The following is a 16,423-nucleotide window of genomic DNA, read 5'->3' on the forward strand; positions in this document are numbered from 1 at the left end:
TTCGTGGTGATGGCAGTGGTAGTGGGTGTAGGAGGCAGTGGTAGTGTGTGGTGGTGGCAGTGGTAGTGTGTGGTGGAGGCAATGGTAGTGTGTGGTGGAGGCAGTGGTAATGTGTGGTGGAGGCAGTGGTAGTGTGCGGTGGTGGCAGTGGTAGTGTGTGGAGGAGGCAGTGGTAGTGTGTGGTGGAGGCAGCGATAGTGTGTGGTGGTGGTGGCAGAGGTAGTGTGTGTGGTGGAAGCAGTGGTAGTGTGTGGTGGAAGTAGTGGTAGTGTGTGATGGAAGCAGTGGTAGTGTGTGGTGGAAGCAGTGGTAGTGTGTGGTGGAAGCAGTGGTAGTGTGTGGTGGAAGCAGTGGTAGTGTGTGGTGGAAGCAGTGGTAGTGTGTGGTGGAAGCAGTGGAAGTGTGTGGTGGAAGCAGTGGTAGTGTGTGGAGGAAGCAATGGTAGAGTGTGGTGGTGGCAGTGGTAGTGTGTGGTGGAAGCAGTGGTAGTGTGTGGTGGAAGCAGTGGTATTGTGTGGTGGAAGCAGTGGTAGTGTGTGGTGGAAGCAGTGGTAGTGTGTGGTGGAAGCAGTGGTAGTGTGTGGTGGAGGCAGTGGTAGTGTGTGGTGGAGGTAGTGGTAGTGTGTGGTGGAAGCAATGGTAGTGTGTGGTGGAAGCAGTGGTAGTGTGTGGTGGAAGCAGTGGTAGTGTGTGGTGGAAGCAGTGGTAGTTCGTGGTGATGGCAGTGGTAGTGCGTGGAGGAGGCAGTGGTAGTGTGGTGGAGGCAGTAGTAGTGTGTGGTGGAGGCAGTGGTAGTGTGTGGTGGAAGCAGTGGCAGTGTGTGGTGGAAGCAGTGGTAGTGTGTGGTGGAAGCAGTGGTAGTGTGTGGTGGAAGCAGTGGCAGTGTGTGGTGGAAGCAGTGGTAGTGTGTGGTGGAAGCAGTGGTAGTGTGTGGTGGAAGCAGTGGCAGTGTGTGGTGGAAGCAGTGGTAGTGTGTGGTGGAAGCAGTGGTAGTGTGTGGTGGAGGCAGTGGTAATGTGTGGTGGAAGCAGTGGTAGTGTACTCACCTAATTGTACTCACCTAATTGTGGTTGCAGGGGTCGAGACTCAGCTCCTGGCCCCGCCTCTTCACTGATCGCTACTGGATCCTCTCTCTCTCTCTGCTTCCTGAGCTTTGTCATACCTCTTATTAAAACTATGTATGGTTCCTGCCTCCACTACTTCACTTGCTAGGCTATTCCACTTGCTGACAACTCTATGACTGAAGAAATACTTCCTAACGTCCCTGTGACTCGTCTGAGTCTTCAGCTTCCAGTTGTGACCCCTTGTCCCTGTGTCCCCTCTCTGGAACATCCTATCTCTGTCCACCTTGTCTATTCCCCGCAGTATCTTGTATGTCGTTATCATGTCTCCCCTGACCCTTCTGTCCTCCAGTGCCGTCAGCCCGATTTCCCTTAACCTTTCCTCGTACGACATTCCCTTGAGCTCTGGGACTAGCCTTGTTGCAAACTTTTGTGGAAGCAGTGGTAGTGTGTGGTGGAAGCAGTGGTAGAGTGTAGTTGTAGCAGTGGTAGTGTGTGGTGGAAGCAGCGGTAGTGTGTGGTGGAAGCAGTGGTAGTGTGTGGAGGAAGCAGTGGTAGAGTGTGGTGGTGGCAGTGGTAGTGTGTGGTGGAAACAGTGGTAGTGTGTGGTGGAAACAGCGGTAGTGTGTGGTGGAGGCAGTGGTAGTGTGTTGTGGAAGCAGTGGTAGTGTGTGGTGGAGGCAGTGGTAGTGTGTGGTGGAAGCAGTGGCAGTGTGTGGTGGAGGCAGTGGTAGTGTGTGGTGGAGGCAGTGGTAGTTCGTGGAGGAGGCAGTGGTAGTGTCTGGTGGAAGCAGTGGTAGTGTGTGGTGGAGGCAGTGGTAGTGTGTGGTGGAAGCAGTGGTAGTGTGTGGTGGTGGTGGCAGTGGAAGTGGTAGTGTGTGGAGGAGGCAGTGGTAGTGTGTGGTAGAGGCAGTGGTAGTTCGTGGAGGAGGCAGTGGTAGTGTCTGGTGGAGGCAGTGGTAGTGTGTGGTGGAAGCAGTGGTAGTGTGTGTTGGAGGCAGTGGTAGTGTGTGGTGGAAGCAGTGGTAGTTCGTGGTGATGGCAGTGGTAGTGCGTGTAGGAGGCAGTGGTAGTGTGTGGTGGAGGCAGTGGTAGTGTGTGGTGGACGCAGTCGTAATGTGTGGTGGTGGCAGAGGTAGTGTGTGTGCTGGAAGCAGTGGTAGTGTGTGGTGGAAGCAGTGGTAGTGTGTGGTGGAGGCAGTGGTAGTGTGTGGAGGAGGCAGTGATAGTGTGTGGTGGAGGCAGTGGTAGTGTGTGGTGGACGCAGTCGTAATGAGTGGTGGTGGCAGAGGTAGTGTGTGTGGTGGAAGCAGTGGTAGTGTGTGGTGGAAGCAGTGGTAGTGTGTGATGGAAGCAGTGGTAGTGTGTGGTGGAAGCAGTGGTAGTGTGTGGTGGAAGCAGTGGTAGTGTGTGGTGGAAGCAGTCGTAGAGTGTGGTGGTGGCAGTGGTAGTGTGTGGTGGAAGCAGTGGAAGTGTGTGGTGGCAGCAGTGGTAGTGTGTGGAGGAAGCAATGGTAGAGTGTGGTGGTGGCAGTGGTAGTGTGTGGTGGAAGCAGTGGTAGTGTGTGGTGCAAGCAGTGGTAGTGTGTGGTGGAAGCAGTGGTAGTGTGTGGTGGAAGCAGTGGTAGTGTGTGGTTGAAGCAGTGGTAGTGTGTGGTGGAGGCAGCGGTAGTGTGTGGTGGAGGCAGTGGTAGTGTGTGGTGGAAGCAATGGTAGTGTGTGGTAGAAGCAGTGGTAGTGTGTGGTGGAAGCAGTGGTAGTGTGGTGGAAGCAGTCGTAGAGTGTGGTGGTGGCAGTGGTAGTGTGTGGTGGAAGCAGTGGAAGTGTGTGGTGGAAGCAGTGGTACTGTGTGGAGGAAGCAGTGGTAGAGTGTGGTGGTGGCAGTGGTAGTGTGTTGTGGAAGCAGTGGTAGTGTGTGGTGGAAACAGTGGTAGTGTGTGGTGGAAGCAGTGGTAGTGTGTGGTGGAAACAGTGGTAGTGTGTGGTGGAAGCAGTGGCAGTGTGTGGTGTAAGCAGTCGTAGAGTGTGGTGGTGGCAGTGGTAGTGAGGGGTGGAAGCAGTGGAAGTGTGTGGTGGAAGCAGTGGTAGTGTGGTGGAAGCAGTGGTAGTGTGTGGTGCAGGCAGTGGTAGTTCGTGGAGGAGGCAGTGGTTGTGTGTGGTGGAGGCAGTGGTAGCGTGTGGTGGAAGCAGTAGTAGTGTGTGGTGGAGGCAGTGGTAGTGTGTGGTGGAAGCAGTGGTAGTGTGTGGTGGAAGCAGTCGTAGAGTGTGGTGGTGGCAGTGGTAGTGAGGGGTGGAAGCAGTGGAAGTGTGTGGTGGAAGCAGTGGTAGTGTGTGGTGGAAGCAGTGGTAGTGTGTGGTGGTGGTGGTAGTGGAAGTGGTAGTGTGTTGTGGAAGCAGTGGTAGTTCGTGGTGATGGCAGTGGTAATGTGTGGTGGAGGCAGTGGTAGTGTGTGGTGGAGGCAGTGGTAGTGTGTGGTGGAGGCAGCGGTAGTGTGTGGTGGTGACAGAGGTAGTGTGTGTGGTGGAAGCAGTGGTAGTGTGTGGTGGAAGCAGTGGTAGTGTGTGATGGAAGCAGTGGTAGTGTGTGGTGGAAGCAGTGGTTGTGTGTGGTGAAAGCAGTGGGAGTGTGTGGTGGAAGCATTCGTAGAGTGTGGTGGTGGCAGTGGTAGTGTGTGGTGGAAGCAGTGGAAGTGTGTGGTGGAAGCAGTGGTAGTGTGTGGAGGAAGCAATGGTAGAGTGTGGTGGTGGCAGTGGTAGTGTGTGGTGGAAGCAGTGGTAGTGTGTGGTGGAAGCAGTTGTATTGTGTGGTGGAAGCAGTGGTAGTGTGTGGTGGAAGCAGTGGTAGTGTGTGGTGGAAGCAGTGGTAGTGTGTGGTGGAGGCAGTGGTAGTGTGTGGTGGAGGTAGTGGTAGTGTGTGGTGGAAGCAATGGTAGTGTGTGGTGGAAGCAGTGGTAGTGTGTGGTGGAAGCAGTGGTAGTGTGTGGTGGAAGCAGTGGTAGTTCGTGGTGATGGCAGTGGTAGTGCGTGGAGGAGGCAGTGGTAGTGTGGTGGAGGCAGTAGTAGTGTGTGGTGGAGGCAGTGGTAGTGTGTGGTGGAAGCAGTGGCAGTGTGTGGTGGAAGCAGTGGTAGTGTGTGGTGGAAGCAGTGGTAGTGTGTGGTGGAAGCAGTGGCAGTGTGTGGTGGAAGCAGTGGTAGTGTGTGGTGGAAGCAGTGGTAGTGTGTGGTGGAGGCAGTGGTAATGTGTGGTGGAAGCAGTGGTAGTGTACTCACCTAATTGTACTCACCTAATTGTGGTTGCAGGGGTCGAGACTCAGCTCCTGGCCCCGCCTCTTCACTGATCGCTACTGGATCCTCTCTCTCTCTCTGCTTCCTGAGCTTTGTCATACCTCTTATTAAAACTATGTATGGTTCCTGCCTCCACTACTTCACTTGCTAGGCTATTCCACTTGCTGACAACTCTATGACTGAAGAAATACTTCCTAACGTCCCTGTGACTCGTCTGAGTCTTCAGCTTCCAGTTGTGACCCCTTGTCCCTGTGTCCCCTCTCTGGAACATCCTATCTCTGTCCACCTTGTCTATTCCCCGCAGTATCTTGTATGTCGTTATCATGTCTCCCCTGACCCTTCTGTCCTCCAGTGCCGTCAGCCCGATTTCCCTTAACCTTTCCTCGTACGACATTCCCTTGAGCTCTGGGACTAGCCTTGTTGCAAACTTTTGTGGAAGCAGTGGTAGTGTGTGGTGGAAGCAGTGGTAGAGTGTAGTTGTAGCAGTGGTAGTGTGTGGTAGAAGCAGCGGTAGTGTGTGGTGGAAGCAGTGGTAGTGTGTGGAGGAAGCAGTGGTAGAGTGTGGTGGTGGCAGTGGTAGTGTGTGGTGGAAGCAGTGGTAGTGTATTCACCTAATTGTACTCACCTAATTGTGGTTGCAGGGTTCGAGACTCAGCTCCTTGCCCCGCCTTTTCACTGATCGCTACTGGATCCTCTCTCTCTCTCTGCTTCCTGAGCTTTGTCATACCTCTTATTAAAACTATGTATGGTTCCTGCCTCCACTACTTCACTTGCTAGGCTATTCCACTTGCTGACAACTCTATGACTGAAGAAATACTTCCTAACGTCCCTGTGACTCGTCTGAGTCTTCAGCTTCCAGTTGTGACCCCTTGTCCCTGTGTCCCCTCTCTGGAACATCCTATCTCTGTCCACCTTGTCTATTCCCCGCAGTATCTTGTATGTCGTTATCATGTCTCCCCTGACCCTTCTGTCCTCCAGTGCCGTGAGTCCGGTTTCCCTTAACCTTTCCTCGTACGATATTCCCTTGAGCTCTGGGACTAGCCTTGTTGCAAACTTTTGTGGAAGCAGTGGTAGTGTGTGGTGGTGGCAATGGTAGTGTGTGGAGGAGGCAGTGGTAGTGTGTGGTGGAGGCAGCGGTAGTGTGTGGTGGTGACAGAGGTAGTGTGTGTGGTGGAAGCAGTGGTAGTGTGTGGTGGAAGCAGTGGTAGTGTGTGATGGAAGCAGTGGTAGTGTGTGGTGGAAGCAGTGGTTGTGTGTGGTGAAAGCAGTGATAGTGTGTGGTGGAAGCAGTGGTAGTGTGTGGTGGAGGCAGTGGTAATGTGTGGTGGAGGCAGTGGTAGTGTGTGGTGGTGGCAGTGGTAGTGTGTGGATTTGGCAGTGGTAGTGTGTGGAGGAGGCAGTGGTAGTGTGTGGTGGAGGCAGTGGTAGTGTGTTGTGGAGGCAGTGGTAATGTGTGGTGGAGGCAGTGGTAGTGTGTGTTGGTGGCAGTGGTAGTGTGTGGAGGAGGCAGTGGTAGTGTGTGGTGGAGGCAGCGGTAGTGTGTGGTGGTGACAGAGGTAGTGTGTGTGGTGGAAGCAGTGGTAGTGTGTGGTGGAAGCAGTGGTAGTGTGTGATGGAAGCAGTGGTAGTGTGTGGTGGAAGCAGTGGTTGTGTGTGGTGAAAGCAGTGGTAGTGTGTGGTGGAAGCAGTTGTAGTGTGTGATGGAGGCAGTGGTATTGTGTGGTGGAAGCAATGGTAGTGTGTGGTGGAAGCAGTGGTAGTGTGTGGTGGAAGCAGTGGTAGTGTGTGGTGGAAGCAGTCGTAGAGTGTGGTGGTGGCAGTGGTAGTGTGTGGTGGAAGCAGTGGAATTGTGTGGTGGAAGCAGTGGTAGTGTGTGGAGGAAGCAGTGGAAGAGTGTGGTGGAAGCAGTCGTAGAGTGTGGTGGTGGCAGTGGTAGAGTGTGGTGGAAGCAGTGGTAGTGTGTGGTGGAGGCAGTGGTTGTGTGTGGTGGAAGCAGTGGTAGTGTGTGGTGGAAGCAGTCGTAGAGTGTAGTGGTGGCAGTGGTAATGTGTGGTGGAAGCAGTGGTAGTGTGTGGTGGAGGCAGTGGTAGTGTGTGGTGGAAGCAGTGGTAGTGTGTGGTGGAGGCAGTGGTAGTGTGTGGTGGAGGCAGTGGTAGTTCGTGGAGGACGCAGTGGTAGTGTGTGGTGGAGGCAGTGGTAGTGTGTGGTGGAACCAGTGGTAATGTGTGATGGTGGTGGCAATGGTAGTGTGCTGTGGAAGCAGTGGTAGTTCGTGGTGATCGCAGTGGTAGTGCGTGGAGGAGGCAGTGGTAGTCTGTGGTGGAGGCAGTGGTAGTGTGTGGTGGTGGCAGTGGTAGTGTGTGGTGAAGGCAGTGGTAGTGTGTGGTGGTGGCAGTGGTAGTGTGTGGTAGTGGTAGTGTTTGGAGGAGGCAGTGGTAGTGTGTGGTGGAGGCAGTGGAAGTGTGGGGTGGAGGCAGTGGTAGTGTGTGGTGGAGGCAGTGGTAGTGTGTGGTGGTGGCAGTGGTAGTGTGTGGAGGAGGCAGTGGTAGTGTGTGATGGAAGCAATGGTAGTGTGTGGTGGAAGCAGTGGTAGTGTGTGGTGGAAGCAGTGGTAGTGTGTGGTGGAAGCAGTCGTAGAGTGTGGTGTTGGCAGTGGTAGTGTGTGGTGGAAGCAGTGGAAGTGTGTGGTGGAAGCAGTGGTAGTGTGTGGAGGAAGCAATGGTAGAGTGTGGTGGTGGCAGTGGTAGTGTGTGGTGGAAGCAGTAGTAGTGTGTGGTGGAGGCAGTGGTAGTGTGTGGTGGAACCAGTGGTAGTGTGTGATGTTGGTGGCAATGGTAGTGTGCTGTGGAAGCAGTGGTAGTTCGTGGTGATCGCAGTAGTAGTGCGTGGAGGAGGCAGTGGTAGTCTGTGGTGGATGCAGTGGTAGTGTGTGGTGGTGGCAGTGGTAGTGTGTGGTGAAGGCAGTGGTAGTGTGTGGTGGTGGCAGTGGTAGTGTGTGGTAGTGGTAGTGTGTGGAGGAGGCAGTGGTAGTGTGTGGTGGAGGCAGTGGTAGTGTGTGGTGGAGGCAGTGGTAGTGTGTGGTGGAGGCAGTGGTAGTGTGTGGTGGTGGCAGTGGTAGTGTGTGCAGGAGGCAGTGGTAGTGTGTGGTGGAAGCAGTGGTAGTGTGTGGTGGAAGCAGTGGTAGTGTGTGGTGGAAGCAGTGGAAGTGTGTGGAGGAAGCAATGGTAGAGTGTGGTGGTGGCAGTGGTAGTGTGTGGTGGAAGCAGTTGTAGTGTGTGGTGGAAGCAGTGGTAGTGTGTGGTGGAGGCAGTGGTAGTGTGTGGTGGTGGCAGTGGTAGTGTGTGGAGGAGGCAGTGGTAGTGTGTGATGGAAGCAATGGTAGTGTGTGGTGGAAGCAGTGGTAGTGTGTGGTGGAAGCAGTGGTAGTGTGTGGTGGAAGCAGTCGTAGAGTGTGGTGGTGGCAGTGGTAGTGTGTGGTGGAAGCAGTGGTAGTGTGTGGTGGAAGCAGTGATAGTGTGTGGTGGAAGCAGTGGTAGTGTGTGGTGGAAGCAGTGGTAGTGTGTGGTGGAAGCAGTGGTAGTGTGTGGTGGAAGCAGTGGTTGTGTGTGGTGGAGGCAGTGGTAGTGTGTGGTGGAGGCAGTGGTAGTGTGTGGTGGAAGCAATGGTAGTGTGTGGTGGAAGCAGTGGTAGTGTGTGGTGGAAGCAGTGGTAATGTGTGGTGGAAAAAGTCGTAGAGTGTGGTGGTGGCAGTGGTAGTGTGTGGTGGAAGCAGTGGAAGTGTGTGGTGGAAGCAGTGGTAGTGGGTGGAGGAAGCAGTGGTAGAGTGTGGTGGTGGCAGTGGTAGTGTGTGGTGGAAGCAGTGGTAGTGTGTGGTGGATGCAGTGGTAGTGTGTTGTGGAAGCAGTAGTAGTGTGTGGTGGAGGTAGTGGTAGTGTGTGGTGGAAGCAGTGGTAGTGTGTGGTGGAAGCAGTCGTAGAGTGTGGTGGTGTCATTGGCAGTGTGTGGTGGAAGCAGTGGAAGTGTGTGGTGGAAGCAGTGGTAGTGTGTGGTGGAAGCAGTGGTAGTGTGTGGTGGTGGTGGCAGTGGAAGTGGTAGTGTGTTGTGGAAGCAGTGGTAGTTCGTGGTGATGGCAGTGGTAATGTGTGGTGGTGGCAGTGGTAATGTGTGGTGGAGGCAGTGGTAATGTGTGGTGGAGGCAGTGGTAGTGTGTGGTGGTGGCAGTGGTAGTGTGTGGTGGTGGCAGTGGTAGTGTGTGGAGGAGGCAGTGGTAGTGTGTGGTGGAGGCAGTGGTAGTGTGTGGTGGAGGCAGTGGTAATGTGTGGTGGAGGCAGTGGTAGTGTGTGGTGGTGGCAGTGGTAGTGTGTGGTGGTGGCAGTGGTAGTGTGTGGTGGAGGCAGTGGTAATGTGTGGTGGAGGCAGTGGTAGTGTGTGGTGGTGGCAGTGGTAGTGTGTGGTGGTGGCAGTGGTAGTGTGTGGAGGAGGCAGTGGTAGTGTGTGGTGGAGGCAGTGGTAGTGTGTGGTGGAGGCAGTGGTAATGTGTGGTGGAGGCAGTGGTAGTGTGTGGTGGTGGCAGTGGTAGTGTGTGGAGGAGGCAGTGGTAGTGTGTGGTGGAGGCAGCGTTTGTGTGTGGTGGTGTCAGAGGTAGTGTGTGTGGTGGAAGCAGTGGTAGTGTGTGGTGGAAGCAGTGGTAGTGTGTGATGGAAGCAGTGGTAGTGTGTGGTGGAAGCAGTGGTAGTGTGTGATGGAGGCAGTGGTATTGTGTGGTGGAAGCAGTGGTAGTGTGTGGTGGAAGCAGTGGTAGTGTGTGGTGGAAGCAGTGGTAGTGTGTGGTGGAAGCAGTGGTAGTGTGTGGTGGAAGCAGTTGTAGTGTGTGGTGGAAGCAGTCGTAGAGTGTGGTGGTGGCAGTGGTATTGTGTGGTGGAAGCAGTGGAAGTGTGTGGTGGAAGCAGTGGTAGTGTGTGGAGGAAGCAGTGGTAGAGTGTGGTGGTGGCAGTGGTAGTGTGTGGTGGAAGCAGTGGTAGTTTGTGGTGGAAGCAGTGGTAGTGTGTGGTGGAAGCAGTGGTAGTGTGTGGTGGAGGCAGTGGTAGTGTGTGGTGGAGGCAGTGGTAGTGTGTGGTGGAAGCAATGGTAGTGTGTGGTGGAAGCAGTGGTAGTGTGTGGTGGAAGCAGTGGTAGTGTGTGGTGGAAGCAGTCGTAGAATGTGGTGGTGGCAGTGGTAGTGTGTGGTGGAAGCAGTGGAAGTGTGTGGTGGAAGCAGTGGTAGTGTGTGGAGGAAGCAGTGGTAGAGTGTGGTGGTGGCAGTGGTATTGTGTGGTGGAAGCAGTGGTAGTGTGTGGTGGAGGCAGTGGTAGTGTGTGGTGGAAGCAGTGGTAGAGTGTGGTGGAGGAAGTGGTTGTGTGTGGTGGAAGAAGTGGCAGTGTGTGGTGGAACCAGTGGTAGTGTGTGATGGTGGTGGCAGTGGTAGTGTGCTGTGGAAGCAGTGGTATACAAATAACCCGCACATAAAAGAGAGAAGCTTACGACGACGTTTCGGTCCGACTTGGACCATTGACAAAGTCACACTAACAGAGGAGGAGCAGGACGGCTATATATAGGCAGGAAGAGGTGGAGGTAGTAGTAGTGGTAGTAGTAGTAGTAGTAGTAGTACAAGAATTGTATATAATACCGACAGGATGAAATGACACACGCACAACACCCGGGCATCCCCACCGTAGACGTTTCGCCATCCAGCCAGCCACTGGATGGCGAAACGTCCACAACAAAGACAACAAGACGCCGGGCATCCCCACCCGACGGTGGGGATGCCCGGGTGTTGTGCATGTGTCATTTCATCCTGTCGGTATTATATACAATTCTTGTACTACTACTACTACTACTACTACCACTACTACTACCTCCACCTCTTCCTGCCTATATATAGCCGTCCTGCTCCTGCTCTGTTAGTGTGACTTTGTCAATGGTCCAAGTCGGATCGAAACGTCGTCGTAAGCTTCTGTCTTTTATGTGCGGGTTATTTGTGTATCGTTCCAGTCACGGTATTGTGCCTTTTTGTTATTTAAGCAGTGGTAGTTCGTGGTGATGGCAGTGGTAGTGCGTGGAGGAGGCAGTGGTAGTCTGTGGTGGAGGCAGTGGTAGTGTGTGGTGGTGGCAGTGGTAGTGTGTGGTGAAGGCAGTGGTAGTGTGTGGTGGTGGCAATGGTAGTGTGTGGTAGTGGTAGTGTGTGGAGGAGGCAGTGGTAGTGTGTGGTGGAGGCAGTGGCAGTGTGTGGTGGAGGCAGTGGTATAGTGTGTTGGTGGCAGTGGTAGTGTGAGGAGGAGGCAGTGGTAGTGTGTGGTGGAGGCAGTGGTAGTGTGTGGTGGTGGCAGTGGTAGTGTGTGTGGTGGAAGCAGTGGTAGTGTGTGGTGGAAGCAGTGGTAGTGTGTGGTGGAAGCAGTGGTAGTGTGTGGTGGAAGCAGTGGTAGTGTGTGGTGGAAGCAGTGGTAGTGTGTGGTGAAGGCAGTGGTAATGTGTGGTGGCAGCAGTGGTAGTGTGTGGTGGAAGCAGTGGTAGTGTGTGGTGGAAGCAGTGGTAGTGTGTGGTGGAAGCAATCGTAGAGTGTGGTGGTGGCAGTGGTAGTGTGTGGTGGAAGCAGTGGTAGTGTGTGGCGGAAGCAGTGGTAGTGTGTGGCGGAAGCAGTGGTAGAGTGTGGTGGTGGCAGTGGTAGTGTGTGGTGGAAGCAGTGGTAGTGTGTGGGGGAAGCAGTGGTAGTGTGTGGTGGAGGCAGTGGTAGTGTGTGGTGGTAGCAGTGGTAGTGTGTGGTGGAGGCAGTGGTAGTGTGTGGTGGAAGCAGTGGTAGTGGGTGTAGGAGGCAGTGGTAGTGTGTGGTGGAGGCAGTGGTAGTGTGTGGTGGAAGCAGTGGTAGTGTGTGGTGGAAGCAGTGGTAGTGTGTGGTGGTGGCAGTGGTAGTGTGTGGTGGAAGCAGTGGTAGTGTGTGGTGGAAGCAGTGGTAGTGTGTGGTGGTGGCAGTGGTAGTGTGTGGTGGAGGCAGTGGTAGTGTGTGGTGGTTTCAGTGGTAGTGTCCTCGTATTTTTCTGGTATATACACAGATCATCCTCGTATTTGTCTGGTATATACACAGACCATCCTCGTATTATTCTGGTATATACTCAGACCATCCTCGTATTATTCTGGTATATACATAGGCCATCCTCGTATTATTCTTGTATACACATAGACCGTCCTTGTATTATTCTGGTATATACTCAGACTATCCTCGTATTATTCTGGTATATACACAGACCGCCTTCGTATTATTCTGGTATATACACAGACCATCCTCGTATTATTCTGGTATATACACAAACCGTCTTCGTGTTATTCTGGTATATACACGGACCGTCCTCGTATTATTCTGGTATATACTCAGAGCATCCTCGTATTATTCTGGTATATACTCAGAGCATCCTCGTATTATTCTGGTATATACACAGACCGTCCTCGTATTATTCTGGTATACTCACAGACCACTCTCGTATTATTCTGGTATATACACGGACCATCCTCGTTTTCTGATATATACTCAGACCATCCTTGTATTATTCTGGTATATACACAGACCGTCCTCGTATTATTCTGGTATATACACAGACCATCCTCGTATTATTCTGGTATACACACAGACCGTCCTCGTATTATTCTGGTATATAGACGGACCGTCCTCGTATCATTCTGGTATATACACGGTCCGTAGTCGAATTTTTCTGGTATATACACAGACCGTCCTCTTATTTTTCTCGTATATACACAGACAGTCTTCGTCTTATTCTGGTATATACACGAACCGTCCTCGTATTATTCTGGTATATACACAGACCGTCCTCGTATTATTCTGGTATATACACAGACCATCCTCGTATTATTCTGGTATACACACAGACCGTCCTCGTATTATTCTGGTATATAGACGGACCGTCCTCGTATTATTCTGGTATACACACAGACCGTCTTCGTATTATTCTGGTATATACACAAACCGTCCCCGTATTCTGGTATATACACAGATCGTCCTCGTATTGTTCTGGTATATACACAAACCGTCCTCGTGTTATTCTGGTATATACACGGACCGTCCTCGTATTATTCTGGGAGATACACAGACCGTCCTCGTGTTATTCTGGTATATGCACAAACCGTCCTCTTGTTATTCTAGTATACACACGGACCGTCCTCGTATTCTGGTATATACACAGACCGTCCTCGCGTTATTCTGGTATATACAAAAACCGTCCTCGTATTATTCTGGTATATACACGGACCGTCCTCGTATTATTCTGGTATATACGCAGACCGTCCTCGTGTTATTCTGGTATATACACGGACCGTCCTCGTATTATTCTGGGATATACACAGACCGTCCTCGTGTTATTCTGGTATATGCACAAACCGTCCTCGTGTTATTCTAGTATACACACGGACCGTCCTCGTATTCTGGTATATACACAGACCGTCCTCGCGTTATTCTGGTATATACAAAAACCGTCCTCGTATTATTCTGGTATATGCACGGACCGTCCTCGTATTATTCTGGTATATACACAGACCGTCCTCGTGTTATTCTATTATATACACGGACCGTCCTCGTATTATTCTGGTATATACACAGACCGTCCTCGTATTATTCTGGTATATACACAAACCGTCCCCGTATTCTGGTATATACACAAACCGTCCTCGTTGTATTTGTAATATACCCCTGGATTGTCCTAGCTGTTCATGTATCCCCCTGACCATTCATGTGGTATATTTTAATATTTTCCTTTGTCCTCCAATTGTTATCCTTCTTATATCTGTGGATCCCTCCACAACGTATATATTATTTATATTTGATACGTGCTCATGGTATACCATTACACCCATCATCATGGTATACCACTACATCCATCATCATGGTATACCACTGCTCCCACTGATAGATTATAGAGGTATGGGTGTTTGTGGGAAACAATCAGGCTGCAGTATTAGGGTTAAAAACAGCAGTTATTACCGGGATGCCTCAGGGATATGTTTAAAAGACAATATTCAAAATAAAGTTGGAAGTAATGGCAAATCAACTGATCAATAAACAAAGAGAGACAGTAGAGGGCAACGAGTGACTAGCTCCCTTAAGGTTTACTATACAAATAGTAGGAGTCTAAGAAACAAGATAGATGAGCTAAGATTACTTGCAAGTGCAGGTAATATAGATATTATTGGAATAACAGAGACCTAGTTCAACTTGAAAGATAGAGAAATGCCTTCTGAATGCAACATACAGGGTTATAAACTATTCCACACTGATAGGGTCAACAGGAAGGGTGGTGGAGAACGATGTGTGTCAGAGATAATTTAAATTGTGTTAGACATGATGTAAGATAAGAAACATAGGACACAGAATCTTTTTGGCTACAGTTTCTCGAGGGTAGTTACATATTAATTTTGGGTGTGATTTACAGGGCCCCAAACCTTGATAGGGAGTGCAGTAAGCTGTTACGGGACGAAATTCATAAGGCATCTAGATATAAAAATGTTGTGTTAATATGAGATTTTAATTTTAAACAAATTGATTGGAACAATATGACAGGAAATCTTGAATCTAGTGAATTTCTTGATACGGTTCAGGATTGCTTTTATAAAACAGTTTGTGACAGAACCAACTAGAAGAAACAATCTGCTTGACTTGGTTCTTGCCAACAAAGATTCTCTAATTAATAATCTTGAGGTTAATGATGAGCTTGGGGAAAGTGATCACAAATCACTTAGTTTCAACATATTATGAAATTACCCAGATAACTGCAATCAAGTCTCTGTTCCAGACTTTTGAGTGGCTGATTTCTTGGGACTGAAAAATTACCTGGGTGGGCTAAATTGGGATGACCTGACTATGGGTCAGGTAGGTGATCTTGGTTGCCAATATGACGTTTTTCAGAGCATAGTTCTAGCTGCCCAGACAACTTTTGTTCCGAGTAGGGAAATTAGATCTAACAAAAATGATCCCAAATGGATGAACAATAGATTAAAACATCTCATAGGTTAAAAGAGAGACATATATAGGCATATCAAAAGAGGGGATGGGCAGTTAAGAAATCAATATATTCAATTAAAGAGAGAAATAAAAAAAATTAGAAAAAGCTTATGAGGCTAAAGTCGCAAGGGATTCGAAGACTAACCCAAAAGGGTTCTTTCAGGTATACAGAAGTAAAATTAGAGACAAGGTAGGCGCACAAAAGAGAAGCTCTGGTCAGATCACTGACAGTGATAGGGATATGTGTGTGAAATTTTCAATTCTTACTTCCTCTCAGTCTTTACTCAGGAAGATAGTAGTGAAATTCCCGAAATAATAAATTATGTAGAACAGCACAATAATAAACTATGCACGATTGCAGTAACTTGTGACATGGTCCTCAGACTAACAGAGAAATTAAAACCTAACAAATCCCCAGGCACTGATGAACTGTTTGCAAGGGTGTTAAAGGAATGTAAAGAGGAACTTTGCAAACTTTCGGCTAATCTTTTTAACATATCTCTACAAACTGGCATAGTGCCTGATAAGTGGAAAATGGCAAATGTAATACCTATTTACAAGGCAGGTGACAGGTCCTTAGCTTCGAACTATAGACCAATAAGCCTTACCTCCATAGTGGAAAAATTTATGGAATCAATAATTGCCTAGGCAGTTCGGCGTTCCTGTCTTCCGAATTTACTAAAATTTTTCACTAAGGTGTTTGAGGAGGTAGATCATGGTAATGAATATGATATTGTGTACATGGACTTCAGTAAGGCCTTCGGTAGAGTTCCACATCAGAGACTTCTGAGGAAACTTAAGGCACACGGAATAGGAAAAAAAAAACTCCTGGGTAGAGGCGTGGTTGACAAATAGGCAGCAGAGAGTTTGCATAAATGGGGAGAAATCGGAATGGGGGCACGTCACAAGCGGTGTTCCACAGGGGTCAGTGTTGGTTCCCTTCTTGTTCACAGTTTACATAAACGATATAGATGAGGGAATAAATAACGACATAAGTAAATTTGCTGATGACACCAATATAGGCCGTCCAGTTCATTCTATTGAGGACATTAGTGCACTTCAGGATGATTTGAATAGACTGATGCAGTGGTCGGAGACGTGGCAGATGCAGTTTAATATAGACAAATGCAAAGTGCTGAATGTTGGACAGGACAATAACCATGCCACATATAAACTGAATAGTGTAGATCTTAATACTACTGATTGCGAAAAGGATTTAGGAGTTGTGGTTAGCAGTAATCTGAAACCAAGACTACAGTGCATTAGTGTTCGCAATAAAGCTAACAGAATTCATGGCTTCATATCAAGAAATATAAATAATAGAAGTCCTCAGGTTGTTCTTCAACTCTATGTATCCTTGGTTAGGCCTTATTTAGATGTTGCTGCACAGTTCTGGTCACCACATTACAGAATGGATATAAATGCACTGGAAAACGTACAGAGGAGGATGACAAAGTTGATCCCATGTATTAGAAATCATGCCCTATGAGGATAGACTGAAGGCCATGAATATGCACTCTCTGGAAAGACGTAGAATTATGGTGGATATGATTGAGGTATAAATGGAAAACAGGAATGAATAAAGGGGATGTAAATAGCGTGTGAAAATTATCGAGCCATGATAGGACTCGTAGCAATGGCTTCAAGTTGGAAAAGTTTAGATTCAGGAAGGATACAGGAAAGCACTGGTTTGGTAATAGAGTTGTGGATGAGTGGAACAAACTCCCAAGTACAGTTATTGAGGCTAAAACGTTGTGTAGTTTTAAAAATAGGTTAGATAAATACATGAGTGGGTGAGGGTGGGTGTGAGTTGGACCTGATTAGCTTGGGCTACCAGGTCTGGTGCCGTGCTCCTTCCTTAAGTGGAAGTGAGCTGACTAGGTGGTCATTGTTCTAGGCCGGGGGGGGGTGGCATGGACCTTCTTCGTATGGGTCAGTAGGCCTGTTGCAGTGTTCCTTCTTTCTTATGTTCTTATGTTCATAATCATGATATATATAACCAACTATCCCTCATGTATATGTTGCATATTTTTGTATTT

The 16,423-nt window shown here is 49.7% G+C and overlaps 1 protein-coding gene across 1 annotated transcript in view; it reads left to right on the forward strand.

Annotated features, from left to right (window-relative positions):
* LOC128688202 (cell adhesion molecule Dscam2-like) overlaps positions 1 to 16,423 on the forward strand; it is a 297,471-nt gene that overhangs the window by 171,529 nt on the left and 109,519 nt on the right. The gene's annotated exons all lie outside the window — the stretch shown is intronic.

The sequence above is a fragment of the Cherax quadricarinatus genome, chromosome 19, assembly GCF_038502225.1.
Source record: "Cherax quadricarinatus isolate ZL_2023a chromosome 19, ASM3850222v1, whole genome shotgun sequence".
Lineage (NCBI taxonomy): Eukaryota > Metazoa > Arthropoda > Malacostraca > Decapoda > Parastacidae > Cherax > Cherax quadricarinatus.